Genomic DNA, 13,408 nt, shown 5'->3' with positions numbered 1-13,408 from the left:
CAAGTTATTGATAAAAATGTTGAATAGAACAGGGTCAAGGGGATATCTCTGGGAAACCTTATTAGAGACCTCCTTCCAAGTTGACATTGATCCATTGACGACTACTCTTAGGGTCAAGTCTTTAAACCAGTTCTTAATCTGCCTTAAAGTGCTATTATCTAGGCTCCATCTCTCTTTCTTATCCATATGAATTATCATGTGAAATTTGCTCATATTTTAGTCTACAAGATCTCATAACTTAACTATTTAAATCTTAATAGCTAGTGGTGGCTTACAGAAATATTTGCATTGTAAAAAAGGATAATGCATTCATCACAAGGAATGAATCTATAATGGTGAAATTTCTACTTGTCATTGTTGAATGGTTGATGGGGAAAGTATTTTTGAATAAGAGGACTTTTCTAGCACTCCTTTAAATAATACCAGTTAAACTACCTCTCTCTCCACTCACTTCTAAGGCCATTCTTGTCTAAGGAAGCTTCTCAGCTGGAGCTCAGAAACACAATACAGAGTGAAAGTAACAACCAGCTCAAATAGCATTTAGATAAATTAATGGAAGAAAGATGTTTGGATGGTATAAAATGAGCTAACCTGCATACAGTACTTTACAATTTCTTCTTTGAACTACAGATTTTGAATTAATATGCTTTGTTTTTAAATAACTCCAATCTCACCCTGTATTCCACCCTCTTCCTCCACCCCTCATCCCAGGGAACCATCCCTTATTATAAGGGGTAGGCATTTTAAATATATTGTAAAATAAAATAAAATTTATTTTAAAATATAATAGTCATTCTTAGCTCAGGAGCCATACTAACCCCTGCCTAATAACAAACAACTTTTTAAAGAGGAAGAAGAAAAACAGAAATTCATCAAAACTCATCAATGCATTGAAAAACTCCAACATTATGTGCGATGTTCCACAGTGAAGGAGCCCCATCTCTGCAAAGCAATAGCATTGAAGGAAGGTATTTTCTCACATTTCTTCTCTGGGACTAAGCTTGTTTTTTATACTTTTAAAAATTTTTAATTAATTTATTTTGAATTATCAACAATTACTTCCATAAGCTTTTAAATTTTAAATTTTTCTCCCCCTCCCTCCCCACCTCCCTCCCTAAGACAGAGCACAATCTGATAAAGGCTATACGTATGTATTCTTATTAAACATATTTTCACATTAGTGATGTTGTAGGTAAGAATTAGAACCAATAGCAGGAACCACCAGAAAGAGGAAACAAAACACAACAGAAGAAAAAAAATAGCAAATAGTATGCTTCGATCTCCATTCAAACTCCATAGTTCTTTCTCTGGATGTGGATAGCATTTTCCATCATGAGGCCTTTGGAGATGTCTTAGATCCTTGCATTGCTGAGAAGGGTTAAGTCTATCAATGTTAGTCATTGTACAGCGTGGCTGTTACTGTGTACAACTTTCTCCTGGTTCTGCTCACTTCACTCAGCAACAGGCCATACAGGTCTTCCCAGGTTTTTCTGAAGTCAGCCTGTTCATCATTTCTTATAGCACAATAGTATTCCATTACATTCATATACCACAACTTGTTCAGCCGTTCCGTTTCACAATATTCAGTTTATATTGTTTTGTGATCATGGTTCTTTCCAGTTGCATTGTTGTCGTTGCACATAGTGTTTTCTTGGGTCAGCCTAATTCATTTTGCATCAGTTCATCTAAATCTTCCCATGCTTTTAATAATTCATTATGCTTGTTTCTTACAGTACATTAATATTCTATAACATTCATGAACCACGATTTGCTTAGTCATTCCCCAGTAAAAGAAAATCCACTGGGTTTCCATTTCTTTGCAACCATGAAAAGTGCTGTTAAAAATATTTTTGGTGAATATGGAGCTTTTCATTTTGCCAATGGCCACCTTGGTATACATGACTAGCAGTGTAAATGTTGAGACAGAGGTTATAGAAAGTCTAGCCATTCTATTTGCATAATGCTAATTTTCTTTCCATAATAACTGTACTAATTCACAGCTCTACCCACAATAATTAGTGTGCCTTTCTTCCCACAACACTTGCAACATTGATGATTCCCAATTTTTGTTAGTCTGTGTCAATTTGCTAAGTATGAGATGAAATTTTAGAATTGCATTGATTTGCATTTTTCTCATTTTTTGTGATTTGTATTTTTTCACATGGTTATTATTAGTTTTCAATTCTTCTTTTGAGAACTGTTTATTCATATCCTTTGACTACTTCTCTATTGGGGCATGATGTTTGGTTTTTACATGTGTATGAATGTGTCTACATGTATTTGTTAGTATACATATATATGCATGTGTATGTTAGTATAAACACATTTATGCATACACAAATCTATTTATATAAATGTATGCATTTATACATATATGTTTGTATATATACATGTATGTGTGTGTAGTTGCCTATATGTCTTGGATCTCAAACTCTTATTCGAGATATATGATATGAAGACTTTTTCCCTCAATTGACCATTTCCCTTCTTATCCTAGATGTGTCTATTTTGTTTATATGAAAACTTTCCAATTTCATGTAATCAAAATTATCTATTTTATATTTTCATCGCCTCTGTCTCTTGTTTGGTAAAGAATTCATCCCCCACACATAGCTGTGAAAGGTATACAATCTGTTTCTCTTCTAACCTTTTTGTGGTGTGAACCTTAATATTCAGATCACATTGCTATTTTGAATTTATTGTAGAATATGGTGTCAGATGTTCTCTACAATTTTCACCTTACAGTACTTTCATATATTATCTCATTTGATCCTCACAATATGTCTCTGAGGTATATAGGGCAGGTAGTATTAGTTCTCATTTTATGGATGAGAAAATTGAGGCTTGTGATTGGCCCAAGGTCACATTGCTAGTAAATGGCTGTCCTGGACTAGAACCCAGGCTTTATGAAGCCCAGTTAAGCATTCTTTCCACCACTCTGTATATTAAGGAATACCAGGATATTTTCATGTATACTAGACATAATAACCATGCACTTTTTTTGGGGGGTGAGGAAATCAGGGTTAAGGGACTTGCCCAGGGTCACACAGCTAGTGTCAAGTGACTGAGGCCAGATTTGAACTCAGGTTCTCCTGAATCCAGGGCCAGAGATTTATTACTGTGCCACCTAGCTGCCCCAACAATCATGAATTTTGTAAATACACGCTTGGGTTCAGTGAGAGAAAGGATATTGTTGTTGTTGAGTTGTTTCAGTCGTGTCCAATTTCATGACCCCATTTGGGATTTTCTTGACAGACACACTGGAGAGGTTTGCCATTTCCTTCTCCAGCTCATTTTATAGATGAGGAAACTGAGGCAAACAGGGTTAAATGACTTGTCCAGAGTCACAGAGCTAGTAAGTGTCTGAGACCAGATTTGAACTCAGGTCTTCCTGACTCCAGGCCTGCCACTCTATGCACTATGGTGCTACCTAGCAGCCAAAGAGTATTGGACTTGATCAGACTTACTTCTGACTCCTAGGGCCATTTAGTTATTGTTGTTCTTATGCATGTGAATGTTTCTAACATAAACTAATCAGGCACTGAATACAATCTGCAGGCTGTGGCCATATGGAGGAGGGCATGGAAAGCATGGGGTCCCAGGTTGGATTGCTGGGCAGGAGGATGTCATTGACTTACATGATGTCAGGTGGGGAATATGAAAAAGCCATTACAATGTATGGAGACCTTGGCACATGGGGCAGACAGACTATTACTTAGGAAAATCCCTTCACTCTCGGAGCCTCAGGTTCCTCAACTATAAAACTGGAACAAATATACCTGTTCTATAACTCACAGGAATGTTGTAAGGAAAGCACTTGCTAAGCCACAAAGTGCTGGGGGAATATGAGCTGTTACTATTAATGAATTTTGGAGGCAGAGATCTTTGGAGATTCTAAATTTTGCATCTAGTCTGAAAAAAAGCATTTCTTTTGAAAGTAATTGGGGTTAAATGACTTGTCTGGGTCACACAGTCTGAAGCCAGGTTTGAACTCAGGTCCTCCTGACTCCAGGGTTTATGCTCTAGCATACCTAGTATCCCCCAAAATCTCTCACATTCACTGCATGTTTTAAGGTTTACCAGGCACTTCCCTCATAACAACTTTGAGATATTTCAATACTTCCATGGATCTGAGGTCTTGTCGATGCAGTAACTCAAGTAAATGAGGACAGTGTGGTATAAATGGTTAGAGCACTGTGTTTACAGTCAGAAAGACCTAGCTTCAAAAACACCCAGCCTTGGAGCCTTCCAAGCTGCATGACTCTGGGTGAGTCATTTCCTTCATCAGTAAAATAAAGGAGTTGCATCCGAGAATCTCTGAAGTCCCAATTCTAAACCTCTAATTCTGGGATCCGTCCTCATCTTCTCCTCCCCTGGGATACTGGCGCTTGCCCTCCTATAAATCCTCCACAGCAGATCCATTCAATCACCTGCGGGCCTTCTGCTAGGTCTCCTGACATTGCATAGCTAGAAATGGAGTCCACAGGTTGGTTAGTGGTTCCAGAGCACTGTCTCCAGATGACCAATCTGCCTCCTTCACCAGTTCCACATTTCCTCAATTATGTCATTTATACTAGTTCTGGTGTCATCAATTTTTCACTGATAATATGGTAGAGTCTATTTAGCCTTACTCTGCATCCCGTTGTGCACGTCTGCATCGCCCTTCGCATGACCCACAGCTTTAAAGCTTGGGAGACTGAAGTATTCTTGTGTTCCTGGCTATATGGCATCGCTGGAAGAAAATTGGTGTTAAAAATAGAGGTCTTTGTTTCAAGAAGATGTTTGGAGTCATTTAAAGCATAAGTATCAAGCACTGGGTATGAGTATGCCTGAATCAGATTAAACGTAATTGGGAAATATTTAACAATAAATAAAAATACAATAAAACAAAGATAAACATTACATTTTAAAACTAAATCAATAGGCAACCTGTAGCGATCCTTATGAAAGGATTAGCCATCCCCTATTCCTACTCGAGTTTGACAACACTGATTTAAAGCATGGCACAATTTCCCTAAGGCAATCCAATCAGTTCTTTTTCTCCTATGCAATTTCGGGACTAGTTCTTATCAACTTACAGTGTTTGTCTCAGACGTGTTTTGATTAAACAATTATATGAACTATTAATAGCATAATGGGGCAACTAGGTAGATAAAGAGCCAGGCCTGGAGTCAGGAAGACCTGAGTTCAAATCTGACCTCAGAGACTTGCCATCTGTGTGAACCTGGACAAGTCATTTAATTCTGTTCGCCTCAGTTTCCTTATCTATAAAATGAGCTGGAGAAGGAAATGGCCAACCATTCCAGTATCTTCACCAAGAACCCAAGTGGGGTCACAAAGAGTCAGACAAGACTGAAAAATGAGTGAATAAATAGTGTAACAAATAATCAAATAAGATAATATTTGTAAAACACTTGGCTCTGTGCCTGGCACACAGTAGGGGCTTAGTAAATGTTTATTCTCTTCCCTTATAACATTGTCTAGACCAGGGTGGGGAACCTGCAGCCTCAAGGCCACATGTGGCTCTCTACGTCCTCAAGTGGGGCCCTATGACTGAATCCAAACTTCACGGAACAAATCCCCTTAATGAAAAGATTTGTTCTGTAAAACCTGGACTCAGTCAGAAGGCTGCACCCAAGGATCAGCAAACTATGCATTGCATCCTGTTTTTGTACTGACCAAGAGCTAAGGATGGTTTTTACATCTTAAAATAAAATAGAGCTAGATTCAGCCTGAAAGCAATACGATCTGTAGTCTAGACAAAAGGCATTCTTCATCCACTTGGTTTTACATACTTGGATGGTGCAATCAAATTCTTTTGAATAGTCATCTAAGATGTCCTCCAAGAGGTTCTGAAATGGGCCAAGGCTTAATGTAATCAACACAATCTCAGCCACAAACTGGGGCATGTGGAAGACTTCCTCATTTATAAGGAATCTTTTTTCCACGTTTATCAGAACTTAGACACAGTCTTCTTTCACAACATGACTAATATGGTAATATGTTTTGCATGATTGAACACGCATAAGCTGTATCAAATTGTTCACCGTCTCAGGGAAGAAGGAGGTGAGGGAGGAAGAGAAAATTTGGAACTCAAAAATTTTTAAATGAATGTTAAAATTGTCTTTACATGTAACTGGGGGGGATATTATTTTAAAAAATAATTTAGACGTAAGTTGTTCCACCAAACCAGTGCATAGTCCAAGACTCTAGGTTTCAAATCCCGGGGCCATGCCAAGAATGTGACCAGGGAATCAGCCACTCTGGGTATGGAAGAAGAAGTTATCCTACCCCTCCCCTCACCCTTCCCTAGGCCTTTGGTGTGGGCTGATCTAGGTGTCTGAGCTGCAATGAGGATGCACATCTGGTACCGAAGTCGCTCTACTTAGCTCCTGAAATGTCCTTTCCTGGTTTAGCTTTGGCCTGAGGCTCACATCACACACACACACACACACACACACACACACACACACACACACACACCCTTATACCCTCAAGGAATTGATAGCCACTCACTACCCCCAAATCCCAAGGCCAAAGCATAGTTTGTTTCTGATTCAGAAACAATTATCTCCTGAGTTATATAAGTCCACTTCCTAGAAGCAAGGAAAATGAGGCAACTGTGGGGATAAAGCTTACCCCTAGAGCCCCATTATGCTCTAGGGTTTTTCAAGATTTTGTAAACAATCCCTGCTAGGAAGGAGGTTGTCAGCACTTAGATCATTCCCTACTTTAACCTCACTCCCGCTCCCTGAAAATACTGTATCTGTAGAGGACATGACTTCCGTGGCCACACTGTCCATCATTATTTCCAGAACAGTTATTCTCAGTAAATATGTAAATTCCATGTGGACAGGCACTACTTTTTTTTCATCTCTGTATTTGTATCCCCAGTGCCTAGCATAATGCCTGATACATTTTAGACACTTAATAGATGCTTATTGCATTGATTTGAATTAGATTGCCTTCAATATTAAATTTTTCCTCCTCCCCTTAGTGATCCTCAGACCCATCAGAACAAGCTGTCCTAAAAGCAGACACGTGATACGTAGCCTGCGGCAAACATGAAAGTGTTTGTTTGGTATATTAGTAACAGTAAAACAATACTGTTTACAAGCATGGATATGTGCTTGGTTGTGTGCCCAGAAATTTCTAGTATCTCCAAGAAGAGTTTTCCGCATAAATTTCCGTTCTTGTTTAAAACACACACACCATTTTTCAGGTCTTTTTTGACAGGTCCTTATTGGGTTTCTTTCCAAAGAAGTCAGAATTAGGCCAGTTAGAAAAGATTATGGAAAGTTATTAGCTTGGCTGAATTATATATTTTGAGGAAGCAGGGAGTAACTATTTCTCTGTCTGGGATAACAAGACAGTTTCCTACACGGTAGTTAATAAAATGGTATCTCACTGGAGAGGTAAACCAGATGTCTGAATTAATCATGGAATCCCTGAAGTTAGGAATGGAAAAAAAAAATCTATTAGGTCATATAGTCTCCCCATTGCCAGCAAAAAAAATTATTCTCTTTCCCCAATTCTCATCCTTTTCCCACACCCTACCCTATCTTTTCCACACATGGAAGAGATTGACTTTGAAGTCAAAAAATTGTACCGGATTTTATTCATCTGCTAGCTCAGTGGACCATGGACCTAGGGCCCAAAAGACAGGAGCAGGCCTCCTGAAAAATGAGGCAATGGACTTCACGAAAATTTTCTTATACTACAATTTTCTGTATTCTTCTTGTTTGACTTTCAGAGGAAATCTGGGTCAGTGGAGGAGTTCTGAGTGAATTTGCTTCAGGCAGATGTTAATACAAGGAATAGAATCCAGTACTTACTGGATTGATTCCCTGGTGACCAGAAGAAAGAGATGGCTGCTTCCAAAACTGTTTAACTAGGGGATAGCCTGGCCAGGAAGTAGTTAGGTTACAAGGTTCTGCTGAATGAGTCGCTATTTTACTTTGATTCTCCAATTCTGAAGGAACTCAGTCAAGCATTTTAGCTGAAGGTTTATGGCATACTTTGCAGTAGTAATTACCACCTTGGGTTTTGCAATAACCAAGGGTGCTTCTACTGATGTCAACAGGTGTTGGGAAATTCTCCAACATCTTTTCCAAAGGAGAATTCATTTTAATTTGCTTCTATTTTAAAAGAAAAACTGCACAACAAGAGTGAAATCAAACATAGATTGTTGCAGTCCCAAGTACACTTAGAAATTTGTATAGTACAGAGACCACAGTGCACATCCATGGTCTATATCAGTTCTTAATCTGGGCTCCATGAACTTGTTTTTTAACTATATTTCAAAATAATGGGTTTCCTCTGGAATCCTATGTGTTTTTATTTTATGCATTTAAAAACACAATTCATGCTAGGCTTCATTGGACGGCCAAAGGGGTCCACAACACAAAAAGGTTAAGAAATCTGATCTAAATTGTGCAGGCACTGATACTTCAAGAATCTGCTTTGTTTCATTCATGAGGTCACTCTCCCCATCAGCCATCAATGTAGATTGCCCAACTTAATAACTGGTGTCATGAGTTACCAAAGTCAAACACTTCCTCACTTAATAGCTCACCTACTGCTCATGAGTGTCTCTCAGTTTAACTAGGCTAAGCCCAAGACAAGACATCATCATTTCCTAGGCTTCTACCCAAAGACTTTCCAACTTGATAAAATCTACTAGGGTTTGTGCTCCACAGACATAGCCCTCAACTGCCCAAGGTCACTTCCATTAAAAAAGTAATAATAATGATTATTAATAATAAGCATTTATATACTGCTTGCTGATTTGCAAAGTATTTTACAAATATCTCATTTGATCCTCAAAACAAGCCCCATGAGGTAGGTGTTGCTATTATCTCCATTTTGCAGGTGAGTAAACTGAAGCAGACAGAGGTTAAATGACCTGCCCAGAGTCATACAGCTAGTAATATCTGAGGCTGGATTTGAAATTAGAGCTTCCTGATTGTAGGTTCAGCAATCCAACACAAATTTAACAGCAAATGGACTTGGAGTCAAAAGATATGGGTTTGAGTCCCAGTTCTGCCACTAAGCAGCTTTATGTTTTTGGCCAAGTCTCTTAACCTTGTTAAGCCTCTGTTGTTGTTTTTTTCTTTTGTTTTTTGTTTTTTGTTTTGGTTTGGTTTTTTTGGTGAGGCAATTGGGGTTAAGAGACTTGCCTAGGGTCACACAACTAGTGTCAAGTGTTTGAAACCAGATTTGAACTCAGGTCTTCCTGACTCCAGGGCCAGTGCTCTATCTACTATGTCACCTAGCTGCCCCAAGCCTCTATTTCTTTTTTCTTTTTTTTTTTTTTTGGTGAGGCAATCAGGGTTAAGTGACTTGCCCAGGGTCACACAGCTAGTAAATGTGATGTGTCTGAGGCTAGATTTGAACTCAGGTCCTCCTGACTCCAAGGATGGAGCTCTATCCACCACGCCACCTCGCTGCCCCTCAGGCCTCTATTTCCACAACTGTAAAATGGGTATAACAAAATTTTCAGTACATGCATCACAAGATAAAGGAAGAAAAACACAGAGAGAGAAAGAAAGAGAGAGAGAGAGAGAGAGAGAGAGAGAGAGAGAAGTACATTGAGGGAACAATGTACACTGAAGAGCAACAGAAATTCAATGTGGAAGAGCAGACCTCAAACTTTTTCTTGGCTAGTACTATGAGCTTAGGGCAGCTAACTGGCACAGCGGATACAACACTGGGCCTGGACTCAGAAAGATTCATCTTTTTGAGTTCAAATATGACCTCAGACATAGTTGTGTAACTGTGGGCAAGTTACTTAACCCTATTTGCCTAAGTTCCCTCATCTTTAAAATGAGTTGGAGAAGGAAACAGCAAACCACTCCGGGAACTTTGCCAAGAGAACCTCAAATGGGGTCCCAAAGAGTCAGACATGACTGAATAACAACAAGAAGACTGTGAACTGTGTGGACTATGTAAATCTTTAGGGAAGGTTGACTCTCACAATCCAATTCTGACTTTGTTTCCTATGGGGAAAGTAGGACCCACCAGGAGTAGATTGTTGATTGACTCTCTAGCAATGCTGAGCTACAAAGGGTGGTACTATAAGTCAGAAGGATTGTATATTCCCTGTGCAAATGGTGAGAAGCTTTTTCCCACTGTCTATGGGCTGTGTATTAGATGGGTTTGTTGATGGTGGTGGTGGTATCAAGCTAAATAAAGCCTGTACTTACGCTCACTGTCTCAATTGACTGAATGATTACAAGGGAATGTCCATTTTTGGAGAGAAAAAGGAGCCAGCAATTTTTCCTCAGATATATGTCAAAGGCAGATGCTTCCAAGATAGAGGCCTGAGCCAAAGAGCTTTTGTGAGAGATACCCCCAAATTGTACACTGGGCCATCAAGTCATGAGGGCCAAAAAGTACAAAAAGGTTAATTATTCTTTTAACCAATGCCATGCACACAGTGGGTACCTAATAAATATGTATTTAATTGAAACATACACACACACATATATATAATCTAAGTCTTTTTTTGTTTGTTTTTTTTTGTGTGTGAGGCAATTGGGGTTAAGTGACTTGCCCAAGGTCACACAGCTAGTACTTGTCAAGTGTTTGGTCTGAGGCCAGATTTGAACTCAGGTCCTCCTGACTTCAGGGCCAGTGCTCCATCCACTGTGCCACCTAGCTGCCCCAATCTAAGTCTTTTTTATGCACTAAATGGCACTAAAGTTAATAATAGAAAAAAAAAAGAGTGAATAGAGTGCCCCCAAGGCGACTAACAATGCTTGAGAGCAATTATACATGAGCAGATATGATTCAGCAAGTATCCATGGTATCCACTGTAAGAAAGGCCATATTTTTCCATGTTTTTGAAATAGAACATTTGTTTTGACTGCCCTTTCATTCCTTAGTTCCTTCATTTGCCCCCTGATTTCCCAGAATCCCCTGCCGTTGTTCCTCACTAACATCTACCTTTCCTGACAGGTGACTATCTTCTTTTTTTTTATGACTATAAATTACAGAAAATTTATTAAGCTGCATCAATAGAAGGGAATTTCCACACTGGAAGTCCCCCCCAAACTGATGCTTTCACAGGGATAAGGAAAATAGGGCAGGGGTTCTTGACCTGGGGCCTGTGAATTCCAAAATGGTCCAAGACTTACAAAAACAGGTCTAAAGACTCCTGGGATAAGGATTCCTTTTTGGTGAAGAAACTCCCATTACCAATGCAGGTCAGCATGTGTTCTAACTGCCAACAGCACTTAGCAATTTAGTGTCTTGCCTGGAGTCACAAAGTTAGTGTGTATTAGGGGAAGGAAATAAATCCAGTTCTCCCGGGTTCTGTGGCTAGGACACAAAAGAAGTCATCTAGGTGTTTCCAGAGTCCTTTTAAAGGGGCCAAGACTTCTGTAGAACCAACTATTTAACGCTCCATGATGCACACTATGGTTCTTCTCATCCCAATGCTTTGCAGATATCCTCCAGTCATCTGGGGGTGCTCAGAAGTTCCTAGAGAGAAGCTGCAGACAAGAGGAGGTGGGGCAGCTTCTCTCGAAACTTGCTCTCTTCCCCTCCCTGTCATTTGACACGTTCAGGCAGGAAGAACTCGCTCCGGTAGCGCCCCTTCTGGTTCAGGTCTTAGGGGCTCACCACCTTCCTCAGCCCCAGCAGGTTGGCAGGGACAGAACGCTCAAAGGTCCAGGGGTTCTGGTTGTTGAGCTCCCTCTCCCTCTGCTTCTCGCGCATCTTTTCCAGAGACTCTCGGCTCACAGCCTTGGTTGGGAAGGGCAGCTTGTGTGCCAACTGCTTGAGGAAGGGTTCCACCTCGCCAGACTCACAGCGGCCACCCACCCACCTCCACGATACGGCGGCCGGCCTCGACTGCTGTCGCGTAGTGGTCAATGGCACCTTTGCCACCCCACATGCGCTGGCCCGTACCCTTGCGGGTGATGGGCTTGCAAGGGTCTGGGACACCCCAGATGGCAAACATGTTCTTGGTGTCTAAGGCACGGTTGATTGTCAGGCGCATCATTTCAAAATGGCCCCAGGGGAGATAACCGCCACCTCGTGCCAGGATACCACAATTACCCTCAGTGAAGTCGGTGGCTTCAGTAGGTGGCCCTCGGATGTCACTCAAGTTCTCAGGCTCCCGCCTCACCTTTGGCACAAGTGGCATCCTATCAACAAACTTGCGTTTGGGCTTATCGGGAACAGAAACACCTTCATGGGTTGGTACTGGGAGGAAGGTCTTCATGCCAGCACGGAGGAGCTGGGCAGCCCCAGGACCCGAAGGCAGCAAGCTCAGGACGGGAATGACGGCGCGCGCCCCCAGCCGCCACATGTTTGCGAGCCGGGGTCGGCCGGCGTCACAGAAGACAGAAAAAACGGGCAGTGAGTGGGGAGGCTGGTGGCGCAGCGGGTAGGGCGCTGGCCCTGAAATTAGGAGGACCTGAGTTCAAATTCGGCCTTAGACCAAACACTTGACACTTACTAGCTCTGTGACCCTGGGCAAGTCACTTAACCCCAACTGCCTAAAAATTTTAAAAAATTAATTAATTAATAAAAAAAAAAAAACTAAAACAAAAACAAAAACGTGCAGCGAGAGCCTGGCAGGACACGGCTGACTATTCTCAGGGAACCGCCATGACAGACCCAGGGTCCCCTCTTCTCTAATCTTTCTCTCTACCTATCTAGCCTCCCATTCACTTTTCACTTTGCTAGGTTAATCTAATAAATTAATTTGTATTCAAGTGTTAATGGTTTAATATGTTACCATTCCTAGGAATGTTTACATTTTGAAAGGGCACAAAGTCTTAACGCAAATAAATGCATCTCTAATGGTAGATTTTAGGCACAATAGCAGGACAGTAAAGGACATATTCTTGGGTATGGAGTCTTCCATATATAATGCTTCAAATGATATCACCTAGGAAACCACCTACTCTGCCTGTACATGAAATCTACTCTAGTTGCCAGACGACTTTCACTAAGAAGACATCCCACGGTGGTTTTTCAAATAAAATAAAATGAACACTATTTAAAAGACTAAGATTAAAAAACTAAAAGAACTTAGAAGACTTAAAAAAGAACTAAAAAAACTAAAACAAAAACCTAAAAGAAAAAACATTTAAGCTGCATTTTATAATACCTTGTGTCACCTGAATGTTTGGCTTTATTACACATTATACATCTTGGGAATACTTTTGAGACCCTGAGATAAAAGACTTTTATACTGTAAAGCCCAAGTTTTGAAGAAATGTTCTGAGTCCTGTGATTAGTTTTTTATTGACCTCCTGCAGCAGGTTTGCAAGGAAAACATGTGCAAAAACAAAAACAAAGTAACATAGGCACAAATATTTCAGGCTGGAAGATACTAAATCAAACCCTTTTTGTTTAAAATTGACGCCTAGAAAAGTGACTTGTCCAAGACCGT

At 40.4% G+C, this 13,408-nt stretch overlaps 1 pseudogene; it reads right to left on the bottom strand.

Annotated features, from left to right (window-relative positions):
- Window positions 1-11,553: 11,553 nt before the first annotated feature.
- On the bottom strand, window positions 11,554-12,316 carry LOC114031248 (annotated as a pseudogene).
- Window positions 12,317-13,408: the final 1,092 nt, after the last annotated feature.

Source organism: Vombatus ursinus, unplaced genomic scaffold (genome assembly GCF_900497805.2).
Source record: "Vombatus ursinus unplaced genomic scaffold, bare-nosed wombat genome assembly UNPS02015106.1, whole genome shotgun sequence".
In the NCBI taxonomy this organism is placed as follows: Eukaryota; Metazoa; Chordata; class Mammalia; order Diprotodontia; family Vombatidae; genus Vombatus; species Vombatus ursinus.
The sequence above is the reverse complement of the archived record's forward strand: the minus strand, read 5'-3'. Positions and strand labels throughout refer to the sequence as shown.